At 33.0% G+C, this 26,019-nt stretch overlaps 1 protein-coding gene across 3 annotated transcripts in view; it reads left to right on the plus strand.

Moving 5' to 3' along the window:
• LOC113058692 (sodium/calcium exchanger 2-like) overlaps positions 1-26,019 on the plus strand; it is a 67,215-nt gene that overhangs the window by 28,485 nt on the left and 12,711 nt on the right. The window lies entirely within an intron of this gene.

Consider the following 26,019-nt stretch of genomic DNA (forward strand, 5'->3'; position numbering starts at 1 on the left):
TGTAAAACGTAACTCAATTTCTCTAATAACTCTATATACTCTAATAACTCTACAAATCTATGAAAGATTCATATCACGTATCTAAAAATAAATCGCTATAGTAAAAGAGAAATAATAAGAGGAGTGAAGTTTCCTACGGTTCTGCTGTGTTTGGTCCTCACACGCGTCTGACGCTCCGCGGCGTGTCTCCGCCCCTCACGCGCGTTTACAGCGTTAAATTAATCATCTTTGCTAATTATTATACATTTACTTCATTGTCAGCTTCAGGTATTTCATTTATTATTGTTCAATGAACTGTTTGAAACAAAAAGGTATTTCAGTAATAATTCTAAATTATCAAAATAAAATATATAAAATAATGGTTTCTATTTTAATATCCTTTAAAATATAATCTATTTCTGTGATGTGCAGCTGTATTTTCAGCATCATTCCTCCAGTCTTCAGTGTCACATGATCTTTAGAAATCATGAAAATATGATGATTTATTATTAGAACTATTAAAAAGTTAAAATTAAATAAATAAACCTGAGTAAAAGTACAGATACGTATAATAAAATATTACTCCAGTAAAATTAAAAGTACTCCTTTTTCAATTTTACTCAAGTGAAGGTACAAAAGTACTCAATTTTTTATGTACTTAAGTATAAAAAAGTACTGAAATATAGATGTTTGCAATTTTATATAGGCTAATTTAATTTTATATTAGCAAATTTATTTTATTTTTATAATCCTACTGCTCAAAATACCTGGGATTTTTTTCCAAAATAACCACTATATGGAGTCAAGATATATTTTTGTTGTTGATCTGGACTTTTGTTTTAAAGTGTTTTAAAGTTTGTGGTTTTACAGAACATCACAGTTATATATGACATGATAATAAGGCCTGAAGATTTTAAGGAAAATATAATTATATTTTCATAATGATTTTTTCCTTCTCAAACCTTGTCTGTGGTGTAAAAACACCCCTGGCCAAACGGGGGTGCATCTCTTCCCCTCTTTGATAATTACTGTAGTTACCATGTTCTGAACATCACATCCATTCTTTTGTTCCTAGATGTAATCTCTCTCTCTCTCTCTCTCTCTCTCTCTCTCTCTCTATATATATATAGGTGGTTGAATAAAAATATTTGGACATTACCTCAAGTTAGCACCAGCAAGCTTGTTAGCTAGACATTTAGCATTTATCATTTAGCATTTGTTTTTTGTTTTTTTGCATTTTGCATTTTGAAAGTAAGACTCCCTATAACATCATCCATTGTCCTGGGTGTCTGTGTGCTGTCTAAACAATTTAAATCACATTTTCAGCTAAAAATAACTTGATTGTGATACACACAATGTACTTTGCACATGATAAATGATCTTTAAATCATTAAGACAGACATTAAAGTGTGATGTGTTCTTCAGATCTAATTATATTAGACTCGTTTGTGCTCCTGAGAGAGTTTCGTCTGACAGCTGGAACGAAACAAAGTAATCACAGCTGATTTGTGGTCAGTGTTGAAGTGGCTTATTTATTCGCTCCACTGAAAGTTTAAATGTTTCCACTTAACCAGTGTTTGGGGAGTTTTTGTTCAGTTTGCACAGGTTCTTATTAGTTCACGGAAGGAGTCTCAGGCTGCAACAATGAAGCTAAGAGCGTTTCAGCACTGCAAAATAAATGATGTGGTAGGACTGACAGCACACCGTCCCGGGACGCTCTTGTTTATGACACCAGTGTGGAGAGGAATGACATGCTCTCTCCTCATAGAAACCCTCTCTAGTAGTTGATAACCCTCTCTCAGCATCCTAATGTCCCACACCTCTCCATCCGTCTTCGCTGTACCCGAGGGTTGCTCTTTATTTTATTTCCTCTTATTCCATTTCTGCTCTCCGGTCCTCATTTGTACTTGGTGAAATGAAACAAATGATTGGCCTCGGAGGAGGAAATATTCAGCTTTCTCCTTCCTGATGGCCCTCGCTGTCTGAGAAGCTGTTTTACTCCAGCTTTTCTTTAATAAGCTGCTGCTGGGGCCCGTTTGAACCTTTTAGGCTGTTTGTAAGTCTGTAAATGCAGGCTCAAATACTTAATCAACACTTTGCAATTGCACCGTCTCATTAACTTTAATTTAAACATGAACAAAATACATTACTTAAGGTGGAAATGGAGTTTTCTTCACACCCCTGTCACTGAACATACAGTAAATATATATAAACATGTTTAAATAACTTGAATTTCCCTTGTAATTTAATCTTTGAATGTTGACCAAAATATAAAAACTAGAATTTGACTTTTTTTCAAAAAACCTCTAATGATACTCTTTAATGACATGGAAATGATCAACAATAATCAATGTTAATTAAATTAATTTAATAAATTCATTTGATACACTGTTTATCTTAAGATTCCTAAATAATTTTATTTATGTATTAGTAATATGTATTTATACATTTGTGTTTATTTATTAATATTATTGTTGTTGTTGTTGTTCTCATGTTAATAAAATTGAATTTATATTCTGATGATTATAACAGGTAGAATAAAACGAATTAATTATATTGTATTACTATTATTATATTCATAATGATGTTGATCATGATGATACTGCTACTACTACTACTACTACTACTACTACTAATAAAATGTAATTAATTAGTTAAAAAATAAAAAATAATCAGCCACACAGTTTAATGTATCATTCAAATCTGTAGCATAGTTGCAATAATAATAATTAAATTAATTTCGTTATTTATAAATTAATATTTATTAATATTATAAAATTAATGATAATAATGATAATAATAATGACAATACTTCTACTAATAATAATACTAATGAAAAATTCCTTGTGTGTATAAACACTTGGCAATTAAGATAACCATTTTCAGACTTTTGAATATTAAAACATTTATTTATATTTATACATTTCTGTATTATTACTATTGCTATATTATTATTAATCATAATAATAATTCTCATTTTTTAATAATGACTTTCGAAACTTCTAAATTCTAAATGTAAAAAATGCAAGTAAATATAATTCTCCAGACAGTTTCGAAGATCAGAAGATGCTAAAGTTTAATATGTGGTGGTCCTCCTAAGTATTGGCTATTGTTATAGTGATTCTTATAAAAGTTTATATAAAATGCATTTTAAGAGTTACCTTCATCTTCACTAGTCCTTTTTGCATCATGCTGATGCAAATAGCAGACGTTGCATGACTCGATATAACCATACTGACAAACACAAGCAGAAGAACTGTCTTATTTCTGTCATCCATGACCTTGTTTATTATTATCCACTCTATTGCAGTGCACTTCAGTTAAAGGAATTCGATAATCATCCTCGCTCTCAAAACACTGTATAACTGTCTAACCGAGAATCTGGAGAGGAAATGTTTAGTAGTCTGAAGGCCTTAAGAAATAACAAATTAGCAGCACAGATTCGACTGCCTGGCGCTTCCTTCTGGGAATTATGGGCTGTCGAATGCATCGTGGTGGTGATGTGGCGTTACCCAGGGTGACAGAGCACTGCGTAGCTGAAGGTGTTTGTTAGTCATCTTCCTGTCAGATGCACCTGTCAATCATCTGTCATGTTTCTTCATAGGGAACAGATTTGGTTAATATTGTTTTTATTCACCCTTGTGGCCTTCTTTATAGTCATTTCAGATGTGAAAAATATTAAAATGTTCTGGTGAAAGATTATTAAGCCGTTTATTTTATTTTTAATAACCTGCACTGATAAATAGAGAGTGATAAGGCCAGAGACATTTATTAAGAAAGTAAATGGGGGGAATTGTTATTTGTGTGTTGTCGCAAGTTTATTTGTCACATTCTCAGTCAGAATGGATTGCAGTGTCTTTTATTTTCCTATTTGGTTTGCAATAAAACTAAGACAGAAGACCATAAATATTGCTGCTCCCTCTTGCTATGTATATGTAAATGCCTGTATGTATGGTTATTCAGTGTTTATTTTGCCATCAGTCACATGGTTTTCTACTGGATAACACATAAAGCTGAATCAGGTTCAGTGTGTTTATGGCTAATGGGCTCCTCTGAGATGCATTAAAATGCATGTGACATAATTACCTGAAACGCTTTTGTTGTATAGTTCTCCCAAATCAAAGATGCATGTAAATAATACAGTTACATGAAACAAAGAGCCACTGTAACTTACCTATCGGCTTCTCTTCTGATGTCCTCATCGTACGAACCAGTGCTTTTATGTTTACTGTGGATTTCAGTGCATAGAGCATAGTAAACAAAAACTAACTAATGTATGTTACCCTGGACCACAAAACCTTAAGTCTTAAGTGTCAATTATTTTAAATGTAGATTTTTACATCATCTGAACGCTAAATAAATAAGCTGTCCATTGGTGTATGGTTTATTATGATCGTACAATATATAAAATACTGAGTAAATCGTCTTTAAAGTTGTCCAGATGAATTCTTAGCAATGCATATTACTAATCAAAAATTAAGTTTTGATGTATTTACAGTAGGAAACTTGCAAAATGTCTTCATGGAACATGATTTTTACTTAATATCCCATATATAATTTTGACCCATACAATTATTATTTTTTTGGCTATTAATAAACCCCAGAGACTTTTGTGCTTTTGTGCTGTAGGTGTATATTGGTAATTATTTCATACAACTAATTATAACTAGTATATACTAATTGAAAGTTTTAAAAAAGTAAATATTTGTAATTTTTTTTTCAATTTATTATTTTTTTATTATTAATTATTAAAACTATGCTCTATTATAATGTATATGTGTTTGTGTATGAATGTATGCATTGATATAATTTTTATATTATGATAAAAATGTATGCAATTATTTAATGATATCAATAATTTACATATTAGTTTTAAATATATAATTCATATATGATCTTATGCTTATAAAGGCTGCATTTATTTTATAAAAAAAAATTGAAATATATATATATATATATATATATATATATATATATATATATATATATATATATATATATAATTATAATTCAAAATTGTAATAATGAGGATAATTCAGAGATGCTACTTAGTTCCACAATATGGAAATAAAACAGTCCTTTAATTTGTTTACATTACACAGCTATCGAGAATCTGTAATATATATACGGGTCAGAGGGAATCGATTAATTGCATGCATTAGTCTCTTTCTCATTTAAAATGTTACACTGACAGCCAATGTCTACATAAAGCTAAAGATCTTTGATATGCAAAGATCTTTCATAGTTTCTAACTTGCATATATTGAATGACTCATGAGTCTAGTTTTGGCCCAACGCCCCTGTGAGAGTCATAATTTCCATTATTCACTAATGGATTCGTTTGCCTCAGTGAGAAGTTGATGCTAAATATGTGCAAGCCATTTAGATTTTTATCCTAATGTCCCATAATAATACCCAGCTGTGTTAGTCTCACACACTGTAGTCTACACGCAGAGATTTGAGTGTGAAAGAGTTGCTTGTGTGAAGAATTGAGACACTTTCTCTTTTGCCTCCGAGAGAGCGAGCTGATGTATAGTCCATCGCTCTGAGGCCGAACGGACGCTGTGATTGGTCATCAATCAGCGAGGCGGGGCCCTAGAGGCCTGGGGAGGTTTGTTATTGGATAGTCATCAGGACTGACCTTGCAGCGTCTGAAAGCCTGAGCCCAGCTAACCTAATTAAAATGTAAATGCATTATTTAAACACACAGCCATCTGCAAGATCATTTTTGATAACACTTCAGATTAAGGGACAATTATTCACTATTAACTATGACTTTTCCCTCGAAAAATTCCTTATTTGCTGCTTATTAATAGTTAATAAGATGTTCAGTTTAGGTGTTGGGTAGGATTAGGGATGTAGAATAAGGTCAACTAGGCATATATATGTGCTAAATTAGTACTAATAAATGGCTAATATTCTAGTAATATGCATGTTATAAACAACTGATTAAGAGACCCTAAAATAAAGTGTTACCAAGTGGGTAACACTTTATAATAACTGCACACTATTAATCATTAATTAAGCATTAGTAAACAGATGATTCATAATTTATAAAGCATTAATAGACAGTAATAATCAGTTTATAAATAGAGATGTAAATGATTTATTCTTGAATTAAAAGCATATCTATAATGTGTAATTTCATACTTTATTCATGATCAATTTATCATTTCTCGATGAAGTATAGCATTATTTACAAACCAGTTATTTAGGAGTTGCCAGTGATTCATAAGATCACAAGAAATGTAGTAAATTCAGGTAGTTATAAAGCATTTAGTAGTGGTCAGTTAACTATTTATGTGAGCTCATCTAAAGTGAGGACTAGTTATGCCTTGTAAAGCATTTATAAAGGATATTTAAAGGCTCAGTTATCTTCTAAACAAAAAACAGAAACAAACACAACACAGTGATACAGAACATAGAAATATAAACATCCTTTAAATCTCATTTGTAAAAGCTTTACAAGGCATAAATAGTCCTCACTTTAGATGAGCTCACAAAAATAGTTAACTAACAACTACATATGTTTTATAACTACCTGAATTAACCCTGAATTACAGTAGAAATACATGTTAATAAACCATTTATTAACACTATAAGTAACTATTACTATATGTCTGAATAAAAAGATGTATGAATGCACATTTACATAGTTTATTAATCATTTACTTACAATTTCTAAGTGATCACTGACAACTCCTTAATAACTGGTGTGTAAATAATGATATACTTAATTTAGAAATGATAAATTGATCATTAATAAAGTATGAAAAAACAATTATTAAATACATTATAGATATGCTTTTAAATCAGGTATAAAGCATTTATATCTGTATTTATAAACTGATTATGAATGTCTATTAATGCTTTATAAATGATGGATGAACTGTTTCATAATGCTTAAAAAATGATTAATAGCATGCAGTTATTATAAAGTGTTACCCAAATACACTCACAAGACTCCAAATACAGATTCATAGCATTTTACCTTTTGACAGTTATGTGTCTTTTGTGAATTAAGAATTTGCCATGTTAAAAATGCCTTAATGAGGTATTGATTTCTTACAAACACGCAGCTTTTGTCTTCTTCAGATGTGAACTGATTGATCGAGTAGTGTGGATTATTGTGTTGTTTGTATCATCTGTTTGGACTCTTATTCTGACGGCACCCATTCACTGCAGAGCATCCGTTAATGAGACACTGATGCAATGCTACATTTCCAATGAACCCATAATAAAACCACCTTAGAGTATGCAAGATTATCATCTGACCTCATTTCCTGTGTAACGTCTCAAACATATGCTGATTTTTCAGGCACACGTGTTGATCAGATCTTGCTGGCGGTAACATCTGTCCTCATGTGAGTCATTCAGAGCTCTGGATGTTGTTGCATGGTTTAGTTTTGGTGATTCAACCCCACAAGCTCCGGGGAGTAAATCTGAATATTACAGTCACGACAGATTTTAAGAAGCCCTGTGAAAATCTGTTCGGTTGAGAGGCATTCTGCAGCACTGACTGACCTTCTTTATTAGCACTCTTCCAAGAAAGAGAGAATGAATCATGTATAATGATGTTTGAGGCTTTTATACGAGAAGAGAAATAGAATAGTGATTTTAGAACATTATTATGAACAAAATAAATATCATCACTGCACAGCTGTGGCTCAGGCTCGTGAAGAGAGATTCTGTGATCAGTGTGCGAATGAAAAAAAATCACTTTCAGACCTTAATTAAGGCGGTTAGGTTGTTATAACTCTCTTCCTGCTTACAATAAGACTTTATATTAATATTTGAGTTATCACATGGCATATTCATGTTTTGAACTGCCTGCTTGACACTTCAATTACCCACAATTCAATTGCATGTTGATACATATACAGATAAAGTCTCATTTCCTCTTTAAGGCTGCATTTATTTGGATAAATATATAGTAAAAACAGAAATATTGTGAAATATTATTTCAATTTAAATCGCTATATTCAATGTGAATATATGTTAAAATATAATTTATTTCAGTGATGCACAGCTGAATTTTCAGTATCGTTACTGCGGTCTTCAGTGTATTATTATAATATGCTGATTATAGCTAGTACTGATAAACTTTAACCCTGGAACACATTTATTTTATTTGAACATTTTTTTTTAATTATTAAAATAATTTATGTATTTTTATTAAATACAAATGAATACATTTACAACTTTTATAAAATATAAATTAAATAAAAAACATTTAAATATGGAAGACAGAACACACATAAAGTATTACCGGTATATTTGTGGCTTCTCGTATTGTTCTTGTATTGATATATTGGGTGGCATTTTATGTGACATTTTAATCTGTCACTTCAATATTAATAAGACTTTGCAGTCTGTTTCTGTACTGTATAAAACCCAGTATTTTATGCATTAGTGTGTTTTCAGCAGTCACAACACTGATAAATAAAATATTAGTTGATTACTTGATTAAAACCATGTCCAAATGTCCCTGTCACAGAAAAAATATAACACTTGACTCTGTATGTGTGCGAGATGTGGTGTGAAAATGATGTTCCTGTAAAGACGAGAAGCTGTGCTCTGGGTGAAACGGAGGGAGCCAATCATTTCTCTCTCCTCGGGGTTTTTTGACCAATTAAAGCATGTCGTTTGCATGCATCTGGCAAACAGTCATTCTGTGCTCTGCCTGACGTATGCCATTATTAGGATGGGTGAAAGATGATCTATTTTTCGTTTCAGAGGTGGAAGCAGCATTGAGGTTTTCAGACAGGAGAAGCAGACGACACTAAGTACTACATCAGCACTAAGCACTCCAGCTCTATTTCAAACCCTAGTGAGCTGTCTACATAGTTGACATTATAGGCCAATAAATGCATGAGACAGTGCCAGAATGCACTGCCATGACAAGAGCAAATCAGAACTCACTATCATAAACCAGCATGAAAATGTATGTTGACCTGGACTGTTAATAAAACAATCAAAATGAATCCAATATGGCAGCAGTGTTGTTATTGCTAAACTAAACTAAACTAAAATATATATATAAAAAAAAATGTTTGTGAATTAAAATAAAGCTGAAATAAAATATTATATAAATAAGTAAAAAAAAAAAAAGACAAAATTAATAAAACTTACAAAAAACTAAACATATAAAAATAAAAATGAATTAGAAATATTAATGCATGGTATAATATTAATACATGCTATAATTGTATTTAATTAATAGTATTTAAATATAAAAAAAATGCTAAAACTTAAACAAAAATGTAAAACTGAAAATATAAAAACTAAAACTAATACAGAATATTAATACATACAATTATAGTATATAAATATTACAAATAATTACAACTGGAAAAAAATCTTAACATAAAAACAGTTCAAAATATAAATACACACTTTAATTTTTATAAACTATAAAAAATTACTAAAACTAAACTAAAATAAAGGTACATAAAAATGCAAAAGAGTAACTAATATAATTCACAAAAGCACAGAACAAATTTACTACAGCTTAAACTAAAATTAAAATGGGAACTTAAAATATTTAATAAAGCTAATTCAAAATACTAATAAATATAATATTATAAAAATAATACTACAGTAATACTGTAAAATATGCTAATAATATAAAATATGTTGACAATTTCCCAAAATCTGTTTTTTTTTTAAAGTTATTTCACCCAGTATTTGTCTGTACTATGCATATTTTTATTATTATTATTATTTAATTAGAATGTATTAATAATGCAGGAGAATGCCTCTTGCTACAGGGCTGTTGAAAACTTTAACTTATGTTCATGCTGGGTTATTGTGTTTACTCAAAAGCTACTGCTCTTGTAGACTGTAGTCAGCTCTCTAGGTTTAAACAAAACTGTTGTCCTTTATTTATTCATCCCAGCGGAGAAAAGATGGAAGGAGTGAGAGACTGGTTCCGGGGAGATTTTAGAGTCATGTTTAGACAGATCTAACGTGCGAAAGAACTTAAAGTGGGACAACAGAAACAATCCCTCGTTTCTCACCAGGGCAGATTCAGACCAGACGAGAGAGAGGGAGAGAGGGAATGGAAATGATGTCGCTTTGAAGCGGGTAGAGAAGGAAACTTGAAAACTCTGACAGAATCTCAGAAGCCAAAGGCTCTCGTATAAATTTACCATGCAATAAAGATTCTTGGCACAGTTATGGATTACTAAATTTGCTGCTTCGGTGCGGCAAATCGAAGGGATGTCCATCATTTCAGCCCAATCTGCTCACACCCTAAAAAATGCTATCGTTTCACAACTTTCACAAAGTAAAAGCTGAATGACTGTTGGAGCTGGCTCGGTTTTGAACCGTGGCTCTCAACTGATTTATTCATTTCTGTACCAGAACTGTTAATCATGCAAAAGTTGAACATTACAATTTGTATTTGTTGCCAGGAACTGCTTAGCCCAACAATGTACCTGACTTTTGATCATTTCATGGACTTGGCAGCCTATAGGCTAATTCACTCCATAATACACACACAGGCAATCTTTATCCTCATTAAAAGTATTGAATATTGATACGGGCATTTTCTTTAGCCCCGTGAAGTTTTTTGATATTTTTTGGGTGGGATATCTATCTATGTATCTATCTATCTAATCTCATTTTTTATTTGTATATTTTGTTTTAAGGTTTTTATTTTTATTTTCACAAGACTGTGATGATGCGTTTTAATGCATCGGCATTGTAAATCCTCCAAGGTTTTCTTTCTACTGTTGTAGTGCCCCCCCCCCTCCCAAAAAATGCTAAAAGTTTTCTGTTTTATTTAATTGCAGTTTTGTTTTTGTTTTTCTGAGCAAAAAAATAAATATCATACATTTTGCCCTGATTTACAGAAGACAACCAGTAAAATGTCATTCAGTGTAACAATCTTGTCAGGCATATTTACAACAAAAATCAATTTATGCCATATTAAAAGACTAATTACTTGTAATTTTACATTTTTAACATTTGCCACTATCCTAGGTTATGCACATTTGTCAGTAAGAATTTTTTACTAATTTAAAACACAGTAAAATTTAGTATGCTCCATTATTCATTTAGATATTTTAATATGCACACGTCAGAATAAGCATGTGGTTTGAATTTTTGCATAAATATTGTGTTACACTGAATGACATTATTTCAACCAAATTTTGACATTTTATTTGCCAAAAACTTATTTGAAACCTTAAAAGTAGACTTTTTACTTACATTTAATGTGCTTTCTATGGACACAAAATCACTTTTGTACATTTCTTTTGATGCAGACATCTTAACGTCTTTGACCCATGTACATTTATAACACTATACTTTGTATTGTAATACCTTAGCATCTAATTACAACAAACGAGTTAACACTAATGTGAGGGTGTCCACTGCTGTAGAAGTTTACCAACTATGATGACGTCTGCTGCTGAAACACCTGGAGATGTGAAAAAGGTCCATTATTTATTATTGCCCTCTTTATCCACCTTATTTTTAATGCGGACGTAAGATGTTTTCTGTGAATGTGTGAGACTTCCACTTCATCAGCCGCTGAAAAGATATAACTAGAAGAATAACAAGGTGCAGTAAACACTAAAACTGTTTGCACTGCAAACCATTGTGCTCATTATTAAGATGATGCATTAAAATAATATGGTAAGACACACCAATTTCAAGCTGCAAAACAAGCTGTTTTATACAGCAGAAGACACCAGAAGCCAGACCCATAAATTTACCAATGGCCGTGCTCACTTTTACAGGAAAAATAAGGTGGATGAAGAAGTAGGCTGGTGATACACAGGGCAACTTTCAAGTATCCAGATAGAAATGTGTTACCCATACTCCAAGGGAAAGTGCCCAAGCAACATTGCTCCAAAAAAGTTCTGGAAGGTTTTAAAGCATTGTCATGATGTTGTTTCATAGGGTTTAAGTGCTAGTAATTATGAAGCTTACCAGCAATAACAGATCAGACAGATGTTAAACTGTAAATACAGTGTGAACCTTTCTGTTTCTGAGGTCAGACAGCTGCGCACATGATGTGCTTTAACACGCAATACGTTCATACATGAAGTGTGCGGTGTGTTGTGATGAATTTAGAGAAGTGTTAAGTGCCTCTGGCCTCTCAGAAAGGCAGGGGCTTCACGCGCTCAATACTGATTAAGTTACGTGCCGTGCTTCATTGATACGGCTGTCTGAGACCTGACTTACTGCATCCCATTCCTGAGCAGAAACATAATTCTTGAGTAAATCGAATGATGGATCGAGGCTGTAGAAGTTAATGTGTGGTTCCTGGGGGACTGTTGAAGTGATTAAGTCAGAGTTGGTTAGCCACTTAGATGACGTGTGTAATTTTCTTGATGTAAAAATATTTACTCCTTCCAAATTCAAAGAGCAGTGATAACATTATGTGAGCCATGAAGCTTTTTTCTACTTTGAAGGCCATTAAAAATAATCTGTGTTTATTTTGAATAAAAGCGTTTGCTTCCAATATGCTAATAGTAAATATTTAATCCTATTATAGCAAGCATTTCAGCAATGCCTGATTCTTTTTGAAGCCAATTAAAATCTTGAAATGGACTGCTTTTTCCTATTTATAAGATATATTCATATTTAATTCATATTATATTATTTATACTGTATTTATTTTTAATGTACATATATATGATTTACTAATTCAGTTTATTTTAATGGCTAAAAACACATCTCTTCCACTTTCCTTTGACCCTTTAACTCTAGCATTCTCTATTCTTTATTCTATTCTATCTTCTTGTTTTCTTTTTATTTATTATAAAAAATGACCTATAACACTAGCATTGCATGTTATTGCTCTATTCTATATACAGTACTTGTTTTTCTTTTTATTTATTATTTTAAAAAAAAAATGCTATGTGTACTGCATTAGGCTGACAAAGACTTGTCACAACACTTACATATTATTGCTCTTTTGTTGGTTTTATAGCTTAACTTGTCCTCGCTTTGGATAAAAGTGTCTGATAATGACTAAATGTAAATGTATATAATATAAAAAAATTGAATGAAAAATGAAATAAAGTATATTAAATATAACAAATATAATACTTTTTTCCAATGTATTAATTTTATATTTTATTTATTTTATTTAATATTTGATTATTTTATTTTATTTATTTGAATGAATAATTGAATATAATTTATATTTTAAATAATAATTTTAATAATAATAATAATAATGAATAATTTATCAAGCGCAAGGTTGGGGGTTTGATTCCCCGGATAAGTAACACATGATAGGTAAAAATTCATAGCCTGAAAGCACTGTAAGTCGCTTTGGATAAATCCCTCTGCTAAATGCATACATTTAATTTAATTTAATTGCTGTGGCACTGAAAGAACACCCTTTATCTTAAAAAAAATAATTTGCTAATTTATAATGTATGTATTTAATTTGATTATTACGATTAGTTGTAGTAGTATCTCTATTTGTTTGGTCTGTCTCTTTAGCAGTGTAAAAACATGTTGTTTTATGCAATACAAACTCCAAAAGCAAAGATCAGAGATTGGGACATGAATGATTTAGCAGCTGTTAATCCTCAGGAGTAATGAATCCCTTATTCACAGGGTTAATTATGACTGGTTATTCACACAAATGCAGTGGAAAGCTGTTTTACGGCACAGTGTAATACAATGTGACTAGTTTCAAATTAAAGATGTACCTTTGGCAACTAAAAAAAAGGCAAATGCATTTACTCTGAATGCAGGCTCACTAATTTAGTATTATAAAGGACTTGGGCAAATTGTTAAATGTCTGTTAAATTATTAGAAGAAGGGTGAAACTTCTACATTTACCCTGTGCAAAGAGCACAAATGTGCTTTTTTAACCTGTTTACAGCATTGAAGTTTTCATCTACTTTGAAAATGCAATTGCCTTTGAATCAGTGTTTTATGACAGTCTACAATAGATCAAGCACAAACTGAGTTCTTTAAAGATCTGAAATATTGCTTATGATTTGATTTTGAGTCTGGATGCTCATCGCATCCATGTGACGTGTCCTAAAAACTAGGGTCAGAGTGAAAGGAACTGCTTTAGAGAATGAGAGAATATTGTACATTTTCTGCATACCTAGATATCAGAATAAAACTGTATACTGTACACTACACAGCCCTGCATCAAGAAAAAAAAATCTGGTTTGCAAATAAGGTTTAATATGATCTAATTTGATGATGCAGAGTTAAAAAAAAATATAGCAATAAATGTTTAAATTAAATATAATGTATGTATCAACGTTAAAGTTTAATTTTCTTCTGTCACTAACCATAAAATCAGGATTAGGCTTAAAATTTTTTGTCATACTGTAGATGTGAAAATGGACTGAGAATTGAACAAATAGTTGAAATATGGCCCAGAGAAAGACAGGAATCATGTATTTTTGATGTTTCTTCTGGTAATTTAGGGACAATACAAGACTTCTGCATCTAATGAAAGTTCATTGAAAGCTAAAATGCTACATAATGCACATATTTTGTGAAAAACAGCCACTGTTATTGGAGTCAGCACCCCAAAATTAGAAATAATAAATAATTAATAACTGTTTTATTTCATGCATCTAATATGATCTAAATACTCAAACAATGAAGATCATTACCTGAGCAGAGGTATATTTCCATCTCTCCTGATCTTCGACTAAGAGTAGAGGGTCCACGTTATTTTTTTCTTTTGTCTCACACATATATCTTTGTCTCTCTCCTTACAAAATAACTTAACTGCAAGTGTTTATTCCAGCTATAATTCATACATATTTCCCTCTCCTTTTTATGCTCTTAATAGGGTTAAGAATAGAAAGTAATGATGTTTCTTTAATCAATTTTAAAGGTGTCTAACCTGCCCAGAGGATTTTTATTAGAGCTCAATCTTTCATATCTTAGGAGTATTAATGGGATCTTCAGGGCTGTTCAAGCAATAAAAAATTAAAATGTCTGTCAATTACTCACCCTTAATTTTTTTTAAAATTACTTTTTCTTCAACAAGACATAAAAAGACACATTTTAAGGATTTTGTTTTCTGGTTGAGTTACAATAAATCAGAACCGGAGCTTTCAAGCTTCCAAAAGAACACAAAATACATATCATAAATGTAGTGTGTATACTAGTGTTTATTGTATTATTATAATCTCCTGAAGTCATATGGCAGATCCAGATACCAAAATGTAAGTCATTATTCCTGATAATGGCTAAACTGGCTAAACGTCATGGCCTAATGGTTAGAGAGTCAATCGTAATCCAAAATCTCATCCAATTTGATCAGAAATGTTTGAGATCTTAAACGTTTGATTGCCAACTTTGGGAGCAAAGTTTGAGATCTCTTCTGAAACTCTAGTTGCAACACTTTTTAAGATTACTGTTGAGGAGAAAGTTGAGGACAAGGTTGTGAAAAGTAGGAGACTGCAAACAGCATTTAATAGCATTTCTGTCTGGGTGAAACAAGTGAGATCTCGTTTGTGATGTTTCTTTCCTGCAATTATGACCAAACCTGTTTGTTCTTATGCACATGTGAAATAACCCAAATGTATTTGCAGAATAAGCGGAAAAGAGCGTGGAAAGGAAACGCTTGTGCTCACATCACTGTTTTTTGTTGTTGTTGTTTTAATGAGTTTGAGTTGAGTTGAGTTTGTAGTTCACTCTGTTCTCCACACAGTCAAGTCTGATGTTATTTCTAGATGGCATCAAGCTCATTATTTGATGGTTTGCTTCAGGAGTGTTTGTGGCTTTGTCACCTCTGCACACAAGCACACGGTCTGCAGCGAAGCAGAGGTCTTGTACAACTGCACGGCATGCTGGGAGATTAACAGTCCGCCTATTCAACAGCATCTCTGGGATGAATGGGCACCTTTTAAGTCATTAGACTGTTGAAGCATTTGATGTGTGTTTGTCCACTGACAGACTGTTTCACACAGCTAACAGACGGCAGACAGCTGGAGGAGAATCAGTTACAGTCCCTTACCTGTTTGCTTGACTTTGAAAGAGCTCTCAAGTCACCTGGTCTCAGCCCCTATTGTCTCATTTTAAATAGTCTCATCTCATCTCGTTTCTTATATCATTAAGTCTCATCTTGTCTCATTTCATCTCATCTCTTCTCTTCTCGCCATGTATATACACACAGCAGATGTATTCATGGTGAATGCTAAACAGAAACGGGAGAAAAAGAGACGAGAAAGAGCTGAGAGGGAGGGCGAGATGTGCTGAGCGGTAGAGAATGAATGAATGAGTGGGTGGATGGACGAGACGGAGAAGGAGTGGGTGGGGGGAAAGGAAATGAACAGAGAGAGAGAGAGGAAGAGAAGAGCTGTACCGACTGTGACACATGCATCTTTGCTCGATTGTCTCTCCAACACTAATCACAATCTCGCTGACACTGCTGAGCTTCTACATACAGCTGGAGAAACTTCACCTCGCTTCACCTGCATTACAGCTGAAAATAAGACACTCGTGCTGTTCACAGACTGAATATCCAACCATTCTCTCTCTAAGAAAACTTCCCTGATTTGTCTTGCTTAGGGGCTTCTTCAGGCCCAGAGCAAAACAGTGGGATTCTGGAAGTAGAAATCTGAGCGATCCACTGAGAAACAGATTCAAGGAGTGATGCATGAACCCTTCAAAACAGATTGGGATTAGGATTTGATGAAATATGCTGCTTAAATCACAAATCATATGATTTGCATGCAACTTACTACATTACCCACAATCCTAATGCAACATCTGCTCAACAACAGTGAAAAGTCAATCTTGAACAACCGATGTACATATTTGAATATTTTGAAATGAGTGTCAAATATGTGGTATTTTATACTTGTCTTTTGTTTCATTCGTTGACATTTTAATGGCAATTTTTCTCCTATGAAGAAAATGAAAAGGAAAACTCTTTTGATAGCCGAGGCAACCACTTTTACACTATTGATTAATTTCAGATAAGCATTCTAATCTTGTCATAATTGTGCATTTATAAATGATGTTTCGTTTATCACAGTATCCCTTCCACAGCGATTAATTAATGAACCCCTGATATCTTCAGCACTGATATCCTGAAAGCCCCTGGTTACAACGTCTCCAGCATAATTTCATCTGATTATGACATTTTGCAGTCTAAAGTGCCCTTTTGACCAATATGACTGTTTTTGTCATCATCATTGGCTTCAAGGCTTGAAGAGGTTTGTGTTTGTCTTGCCAAAGCTCGACGAGACAGATTCAAATCAGTTCATTACAGTCAGATGTGATCATACATTTTGGTTGATGTGCAGTCATTCATCTTCATTTTTCTTGTCCAGCAGCACTTTGGCTATATTTATAAAATATCATATACTCCTACTATACTGTGCATATTATGCTTTATGGACATTTTCTGATATCTCAATACGACCAGAGCACAAGGCATGACATACTGTATCCCACAATGCAGTGTATTTTACTTGACCTTTCTTTACAATCAACTGCAATTTGTAATCTCATTCATGACTTAATTGGACTGTCAAAAGGTACAAGATGCAACATTGTTAAACATAATTGGATTACAGTGAAAATAAATAACCCTATTATTTTCCAACTTATTGCTTTTAGCCGAGTTAAAGTCGAGATATGCAAGCTACTGTTTGAAATGTTTACCATGCACACTGTCAAATAATATTTGTACAAATAGTTTCAAAGCTAATAAGGAACATGTTTTGGTAAGGTTCTTTCTAAGCTCTTTTTAGTAACATTAAAACGTTAATACAAATGTATCTGGTCTTTAATAATCTTCTCAACGTTAGCACAAAATGTCATTTATACATCATTCACGGAATGTTCTTTTTTTTCTTTCAAATGTTTCAGTTGGGCGTTTGTGTAACATTTTTTTAAATATTAGTTGTTTTAGAATGTTCAGAGAGCATTCAACAGTAACATTCCCGTAATATTTGAAAACGATCAAATGGAATGTTTGTATAACCAAGAGAAAACCTTTTAAGAATTTTAGAATGTTTAAAAAACTGGATATTTTGAATGTTTGGAACATCAGAAATAACATTTCATAACTTAATGTGTACATTAGCTAAACGTTCTCAGGATATATTTTGTCAACTGGGATGCAATAATCCAGACATTTAGCCTTACATATAATGTGACTTGATACATGTTTACACAATATAAGATGATTTCTGGTGCCGTTTCAGGGATAAATGTAAATATTTGGTCTCAGATGAGACTCCAGGAGCTCAAGATATCAGTAGCTTAGAACTGTTTGTTCCTTTTCAGGTTTAAATGAGACACATTGAGCACCCTCAATGTGAGGTTTGAGATTTTTCAGGTCTTTCTTTTTTTGCCTCAGCCTGCAGTGTGTGTGTGTGTGTGTGTGTGTGTGTGTGTGTGTGTGTGTGTGTGTGTGTTTGATCTCAGGTTCAGAGTGAAGCTGGTGGGTGGTATTGCACATTTGTGAGTTTTGGCCAGCTTGACTGTGCTTGGCTGCAGATGTAGGTGGTAATGACATTCAAAACATTACAAATTAAACCAAACAGTCTGACAGACATTTTTATACATTTCATTGGACATTTTGTGCTCATATTAAAATAGTCATATTATTGCATTTTGTAGTATAATTCATTGCATTGCTTTACTATTTCATAGATAAAGGTCAAGTGTGTAAGTTTTTCGATATAATCTCCTTTCCAAAAAATGTTTTAAATGTAACTACTTTTTACAAAATATTCAGAGAACATTTAAAAAAATAACATTCCCATAACATTTGTATTTTCCCTTAATGTTCATATAACAAATCATTTTTTTAAACATTAAAAAAAAAATATATATATATATATATATATATATATATATATATATATTTTAGTTATCTGATCTTTAATGATGTTCTCAAAAAATTTGCACAAAACTTGCTGTTTTGAATGTTCAGAGAATATCAGAGAATATTTAAAAGTAACTCCCATAATGTTTGCGAAATCATAAAAAGGGAATGTTCCTTAAATGTTTGCATAATCAAAAAAGAAAAAGATATTCAGAGAACATTCAGAAGTAATGTTTCCATAATGTTAAAATATTTTTGTTACCTGGGAAGTCATTGGTACTTTGACTTTCTGAACTAAACAACAGTTTCTGATGTTCTTAATATAAGAAAGTCTATGTTGAAATGAGGACAGCTGCAGAACGGAAGTCTTTCCTCAACATCTACTCTCCTCAGCGAAGCGGTCAAGGTCTATTAAGCAGATTTTATGATTGCAGGTTCACTGTAGGGCATAAAACTAACGAAACTAACAAAATTCATGAAGTGTTGTTCAGAGGGCCTGCGAGTGAAGTCGGACAACACGCTGCCATCTGCTCGAGCGGACACATGTCGGGTCTGGAGCTCGTTTTAAACACAGTAAATCAAGATGATGCAGAAAAATTCAATTCTCACCTCTGCCTCGCAGTGTGTCTGGCATCAGATTGTGTCGAGAGCAGAATTGAGTTTTTTCTAGGAGTTAAATGAATCCTGTGAGTTTGTAAGTCTAGCAATGACATTAACTCTAAATCTGTTAATTCCTTCTCCCCGTCCTGAACTTCAAAATCACAGTGAAGGTGTTATTGCATATAAAATGATAAATTGCATTCACACAGATTGCTGTGTGCTCACCGCTAGAGAAATGTACGTGCATGCGTGTGTGTGTGTGTGTGTGTGTGTGTGTTTCAGGTTCTGCTATGATGGTGAGGATGAAACTTGAAAATGCCACCAGAAGAATATCAGGAAAAAGATTTGTAAAAGCAAAATCTGACTTATATTTCATATCTAGGGTTATGGATAATCTATAACAGTTTATGTTAAACACAAATCGTAGGATATACTGAACTATGTACAGGAAGAGAGACTGGGGCTAGTTGTCACAAAGGACATTTCTCCCTGATAAATCAGCTAAAGGTTCTGAGTCAAAATCAAAAAAAAGAAAAAATGCAACAACTGTTTTTTTAAGTAGGTGTCAAACATCTATCTTAAAATAGGACAATTTGTGAATATTTGCCCCCCCCCCCCCAAAATAAAAAAATTGGATAGCAATATTTGATATAATAATCACAGTAGTTGTTTTATTTGTATTTTATAAATTTTAGCTTAGTTTTTTCATTTTATTTTTTTAAATAACTTGAAATTTATATTTTATATTATTTTTGTTATTCATTCTTAATTTTAATAATTGTTTAATATTTAACTGGTTATGTATTGCATATTTCAAAATAACACATAAGATGGAAATATTACATTTCTGCTAAGACTTTATGGTATAATCTTCATTTATGCATCGATTTTAAAAATAATGTATCCTTTTCACATTTATATTATTTTCTCCATCTTACTTTTTTCTATTTTTTTTTTCTTACATATCATCCCTTCTCATGTTGGCACTTCAAATTTATATTTCATGTTATTTTTAGAATTCATTATAATTCATATATATATGTGTGTGTGTGTGTGTGTGTGTGTGTGTATGTGTGTGTGTGTGTATGTCTGTGTGTGTGTGTGTGTGTGTGTGTGTGTGTGTGTGTGTGTGTGTGCATAGAATTTAAAAGAATCAGCCTTTCCTTTTCCTTTCTTCTCCTTTCTCCTCCATCTTTCTTTTTTTCTATTTTTTTCCTCCATGATATACATCTCTCATTCTCTTTCTCATGTTGCTGGCAGCTTCCTCGTACAGAATCCCATTCATTCACATTAAACATCAAATATTAAAAGCTCTATTAATATGAGATGAAACTGAGGAGCTGTGTTCTCTTTAATCAGTTCAATGACACAATAATTACTCATCTGTTTCATCTGTGCAGACTTACTGTTGAATCCTACAGTGTAATGACTTCAACCTTTGCATTAATCCTGGTAATGAGCATTAATTAAGAATCCTAAATATAGCAGGACTCTGACTCTTGTAGTAGTGATAGAAGGGCACATGAGGATGATTACTGTGTATGCTAGTGTCTGGGTTGTACGTTCACAGTGTCCTCTCTCTCTTTTACTAATAATAATCTGTGTTTAGCATATGCACCTGTTATTCTGGTGATTAGAGCTCAGGATGGTCATGTGAAGCCCTTGACTTTTCTCTCTGCTTTGTTTCGTGTAATTTTTCTCAGCTGTTCGGATGAATATTTGAGCAGGAATGAAAATAAAATAAAAAAACAGATACATAATGTTACTTTGATCTTGTGTTTTAAGAATATCAGCTTAATTACTTGATGTCAAAAGTGAAACTCAGCATGAATTAGTCAAAATATTGTTGCTTGAAATCATACGCTTGTGATTAGATGCTCTTCCGTCATCAGACGATCGTTTCTCATCAGACCTTCTTCCAGCATCAAATGCTCTTGCATCATCAGATGTTCGTCTATCACAAGACACTCTTCTGTTATCAGATGTTCTTCAAGAATCAGACACGTTTCATTAATGAGACACTCTCTATAAGCATCAGACATTTTTCCAGCATCGTTTCCGTAAAGCCATCATCAGATGCTGCTCTAATCAAATAGAGTGTTTCAGCTTTATGGGTGGGAGAAATTAAGCAACTGTTCACTCTCAGAGATGGAATCTACGGCCTTCTCAAATCACTTCACCATCTGTGTGTCTGTGTGTGTGTGTGTGTGTGTGTGTGTGCGCGTGTGTGTCACTTGAGACATTAGCTGCATGTTCTCAGGGTTTTGTAAACACTGTAGTCACTGCCAGATAAAATGAATGAATACTCAAACAGTTCAGTGAAGCAAATGTTACGTCTGTGTAACTTCTGGATGTGCACAGGCTCAAGAACAAGTCACACCGATTTTAAGCATGCCAAATGATTTCAGACCCTGCAGTATGGACAGAAGGATATGATGTCCCGCTCCAGGGCTTCTGCTCCAGCCCTAATTTACTCCAGTTTTCAGTGACTGTGCCAACCATGCATCTCAGTTATTTAATATTTAATTTAAAAGCTTGTATTCTTTTCAGCTACTTTTAGTGTAAAAACCACCAAATTAAGAAGTTGCTGCATTTTTATTTTTAGACAAACCCCCCCCCCCCTCATTCTTTTCACTGCACAAATTTGACAAATAATGTGTGCATATTGAAAAAACAATATTCAGCTGGAGATTAAGTTAACACACTGCACTAGGCTTTAGGAAGGAGACATAAAATCTAGCTTGCATCAGGTCACAAAATTCAATTTCTGTTGTCTCTGTATTGTTTTCATCTATGAAAAGCTGTAAAACAGTCCAAAATCAGGCATTATTCACAGATTTTGTGCATGTAAATTTGACTCTGAAGTAAACAGAAACCATGTTCCTTCAGCCTCCTTCAGCCTCGATAAGACGCTGTTAGAGTATTGTGTTCTTGTACTCGAAAGGTCAAATTAGGTTATGAGTCCCAATTCAGCGAAGCAAAATGTCACAGAGGATTTTTAAAGCACACAGTAAATGTGTAGCGACATGCTCAGTGATGCACGCCAGGCCTGTAGCTTTCATTTGAGGAAGGAATGAGTTTATTTCTGGATGAATTCCATCTCATCAGGATGCTTCTAGGAATTTCTTGGTTAAATTATACTTATACTTTATAATTATACTTACATACCAGTTCAGAATAGTTATTATAAATACATAATACATATTATAAATATGTGGTGATGCATGGATGTGTTTCTTTATGTCCTTAATTATGAATGGAGGCTTAACATAACATACAGCAACATTTAAGGTATCGTTTTAGTTTCATTGAAGTACTATATGTTTATAATGGTATATTTTTTATTATTTCAGGTTTAGTTATTTTAGTTCAGTTAGATAAACTCAATTAAAATGGGAAATTTTATTTCGGTTAACATTTATCACCAATAACTTTTTCATGGTTTTAATTTAAGTATAGGGGTTTATTATAATAATCCTGGTTCGTAATGCATTGTTTGTCTGTTTTCTTAATAATAAAACTAACCATAATATATTATAATAAGTGTGCCTCCTCAAGGCATAGAGTGAAAAATGCATTAGTGCATAAATGATCCAGTAATGTACAAAAAAGAAAAAGGACTGATCATGGGAACTAGTTAAGTAAAGAGGAATGTTTTTAGGCTGGATTTAATAGAAGATGAGTCGATGATGACTGGGTGGGTTTTGGGGCAAAATAGGAAAAGGGTTCAAGTTTCTCATCTCTACACAACAGGCACTTGCTGTATTTATCTGATGGCTCATGGTAAGCGGCTGATTGAGCAAAGGCTGAGTGTTTCTGGAAATCATTTTGGTAAAATGAGTTGTTTAGCCTCACCATGGCTTAAGTGCTCTATCAGTGGTGCACATTACTTGCTTATGTAAGAGTGAACTTCTCAATCTGTTTGAGAATAGACAGAAAAAAAAGATGCATCACTGTGTGTGTGTATGTGTGTGTGTGTGTGTGTGTGCGCGTGTGTGTGCGTGTGTGTGTGTGTGCGCTGTGGTCAGTGCGCACTGGCTTTGACATGTGAGTGCACTTGCTGAAACAGCTAAATGGATGAATCACTGCGCACGTGGGAATGTTTATATGTGTGAGAGAAGAGTGAAAGAGAGAGTGTGGATTATGGCGAATGTCCATGTCCAACATGTCCAAGTCCCAATTTTTAAAACAAAATATATGTATCCAATTCAAAGCATGTTTTTAAGGATTAATTCACCCAGGAATTAAAATGTACAAACCTTCAGGCTGTCCACAATGTAGATGAGTTTGTTTCTTCATCAGATTTGGAGAAATGTAGCATTGCATGAGTGTCTCATTAATGGTTGCTCTGCAGTGAATGGGTGCCGTCAGAATAAGAGTCCAAACAGATGATAAAAACAATACAATAATCTACAGCACTCCATCCATCAGTTCACATCTGAAGAAGACAAAAGCTGCATGTTTGTAAGAAACAAATCCATCAAGATGTTTTTAACTTTAATGCCATCACTTTTGGACAAAATACATAACCCGTAATCCATAATAACGCTTTTTTTTACTGTTTTGGAGATTTGTTTTGACTCATAAACTGTTATTGATCTATGCATATTTTTCTCCTGTTTCACACAAGATAACTTTTTTACTGGAGGAAGAATTATTATGGATTATGGACTGGAAGTAAAAATGTCTTGATGGATTTGTTTCTTACATGCATATTTTTGTCTTCTCCAGATGTTAACTGATTAACTGGAGTGGTGTGGATTATTGTGATGTTTTTATCTTTTGTTTGGACTCTCATTCTGACGGCACCCATTCACTTCAGAGCATCCATTGATGAGACACTGATGCAATGCTACATTTCTCCAAATTTGATGAAGAAACAAACTCATCTACATCTTGAATAGCCTGAGGATGATTGAATGCTGTCCCTGTATTTATTTCAGTCATTATTTTTGCAGTTACATTTAGTGATTGTGCTAGTGGTGCAGATATTATGCACTTTACCTTTATTTTGAGGTGGTTTAACACAAATATTTACTTTATATCCAATATTTTATTCAGACTTTCTGACTCTCTTTCTGCACTTTTTCTCTGTGATGGATCACCCTCACCAACCCTTTGTGCGGTCTCTGTGGAAACGTCCCGATTTGGTGGGGAATATGAACGAGTCGGACCCCAATACTGATGCCAAACTCCTTCTTCTTTTCATGTGCTTTATTAGCATGCTAAACATTGTTAAAACATCTAAATACATTTTATACAAACCTATGCATCTGCATTCAGTCTTTCTGTTTCTCTCTCAGTGTCTATCATTGTAAATTCTCATAAGCAACGAGCTCATCTGTGATCTCCTCCAAAGCATCTGTTTTGTTCCTCCTTCAATGTAATGTTTTAAAGGTCAATGCAGGTTCCGTCCCTGAGCCGGTTTTGCAGCAGAAACAACCACAACTTCTGCCTCCTGGTTATTTTAGCTCATAATATGACTCAGTCTTTGCCTGGCTTCTATATTGGGGGGATTCGTTCTCCGCAGTTGACAAGCCTGCAGTCAAACGAATGGTGTTACGGCAGAAGAGAGATGCTCTGGTAATGAGGGGAAATGATGGTGTAACCCACTAACCTCCTTGCAACCCATCACTGCATGAAACGCGAGCACAAAGCTGCTCTGTCTGGCTGTTTAGTATTCGAAGTGAAGAAGAGAGAGCAGTTCAAACTCTGTTTTAGACACAGAGCTGCTCTGTGATGGAATAAGGTCATTTAGAAAGAGACAATTGGTGGAAAAAGGACAAGTGTGTGAGTATGGATAGCGTGCTCTGAATTTAGAAACATCTCAGTGTCTGTAAAATTATATTTAAAGAGAGAGAGCGTGCAGGCGCCCGCTTGCACTCGCTGTTGTGCTATATATCAGATTGAGAGTGTGCCTGCTGGAAAGAAAAATCTCGAATGAAAAGAGGAAAAACAGCCCTATGTCGCTCCGTCTCTCCTCTAGAGGTTTGTAAGAGATCTCAAATGGTGCTCAGATGTGTCAAGCTACCGAAGTCTGCTGTCAGATTGCTCAAAGTTTGCTCCTTCATAGCTCAGGAGACTTCATGGAGTGTTTTGTATCTTTGTCTAAAAATGAAATCTTCTGAAATGTCTTAATAGTACTGAAAAATGTTTTATTGTTCACTTAAGCTATAGCTATTTAAAATCATTTTTAGTAATTGAAAAAGAGATGATTATTATATAATAATAATAATAATATATCAATAATAGATTATAAACTTAAAAATATATGTGTATATATATATATATATATATATATATATATATATATATATATATATATATATATATATATATATATATATATATATATATATATAATTTTTTTTACTAAAAAGTGTTATTTTCGGTAATTGGAATAAAGCAGTTAAAAAAATAATAATAATAAATAAAAAAACTAGAAGTGTTTTAGTGATCACAAAAGCTGTAATTATTAAAAGCAATTTTCAATAATTGAAACAAGGCTGATAAAATGGAATATGAATATTAGATGAAAAACTTAAATGTAAAAAAATAGAAATGTTGTAAACTAAAATGTTGCTTTTTCAACTAACTGAAATACTAAATTTGCTAAATAAAAATAAAAAGTAGAAGAAATTAAAACTACAT

The sequence above is a fragment of the Carassius auratus genome, chromosome 40, assembly GCF_003368295.1.
Source record: "Carassius auratus strain Wakin chromosome 40, ASM336829v1, whole genome shotgun sequence".
Taxonomy (NCBI): domain Eukaryota; kingdom Metazoa; phylum Chordata; class Actinopteri; order Cypriniformes; family Cyprinidae; genus Carassius; species Carassius auratus.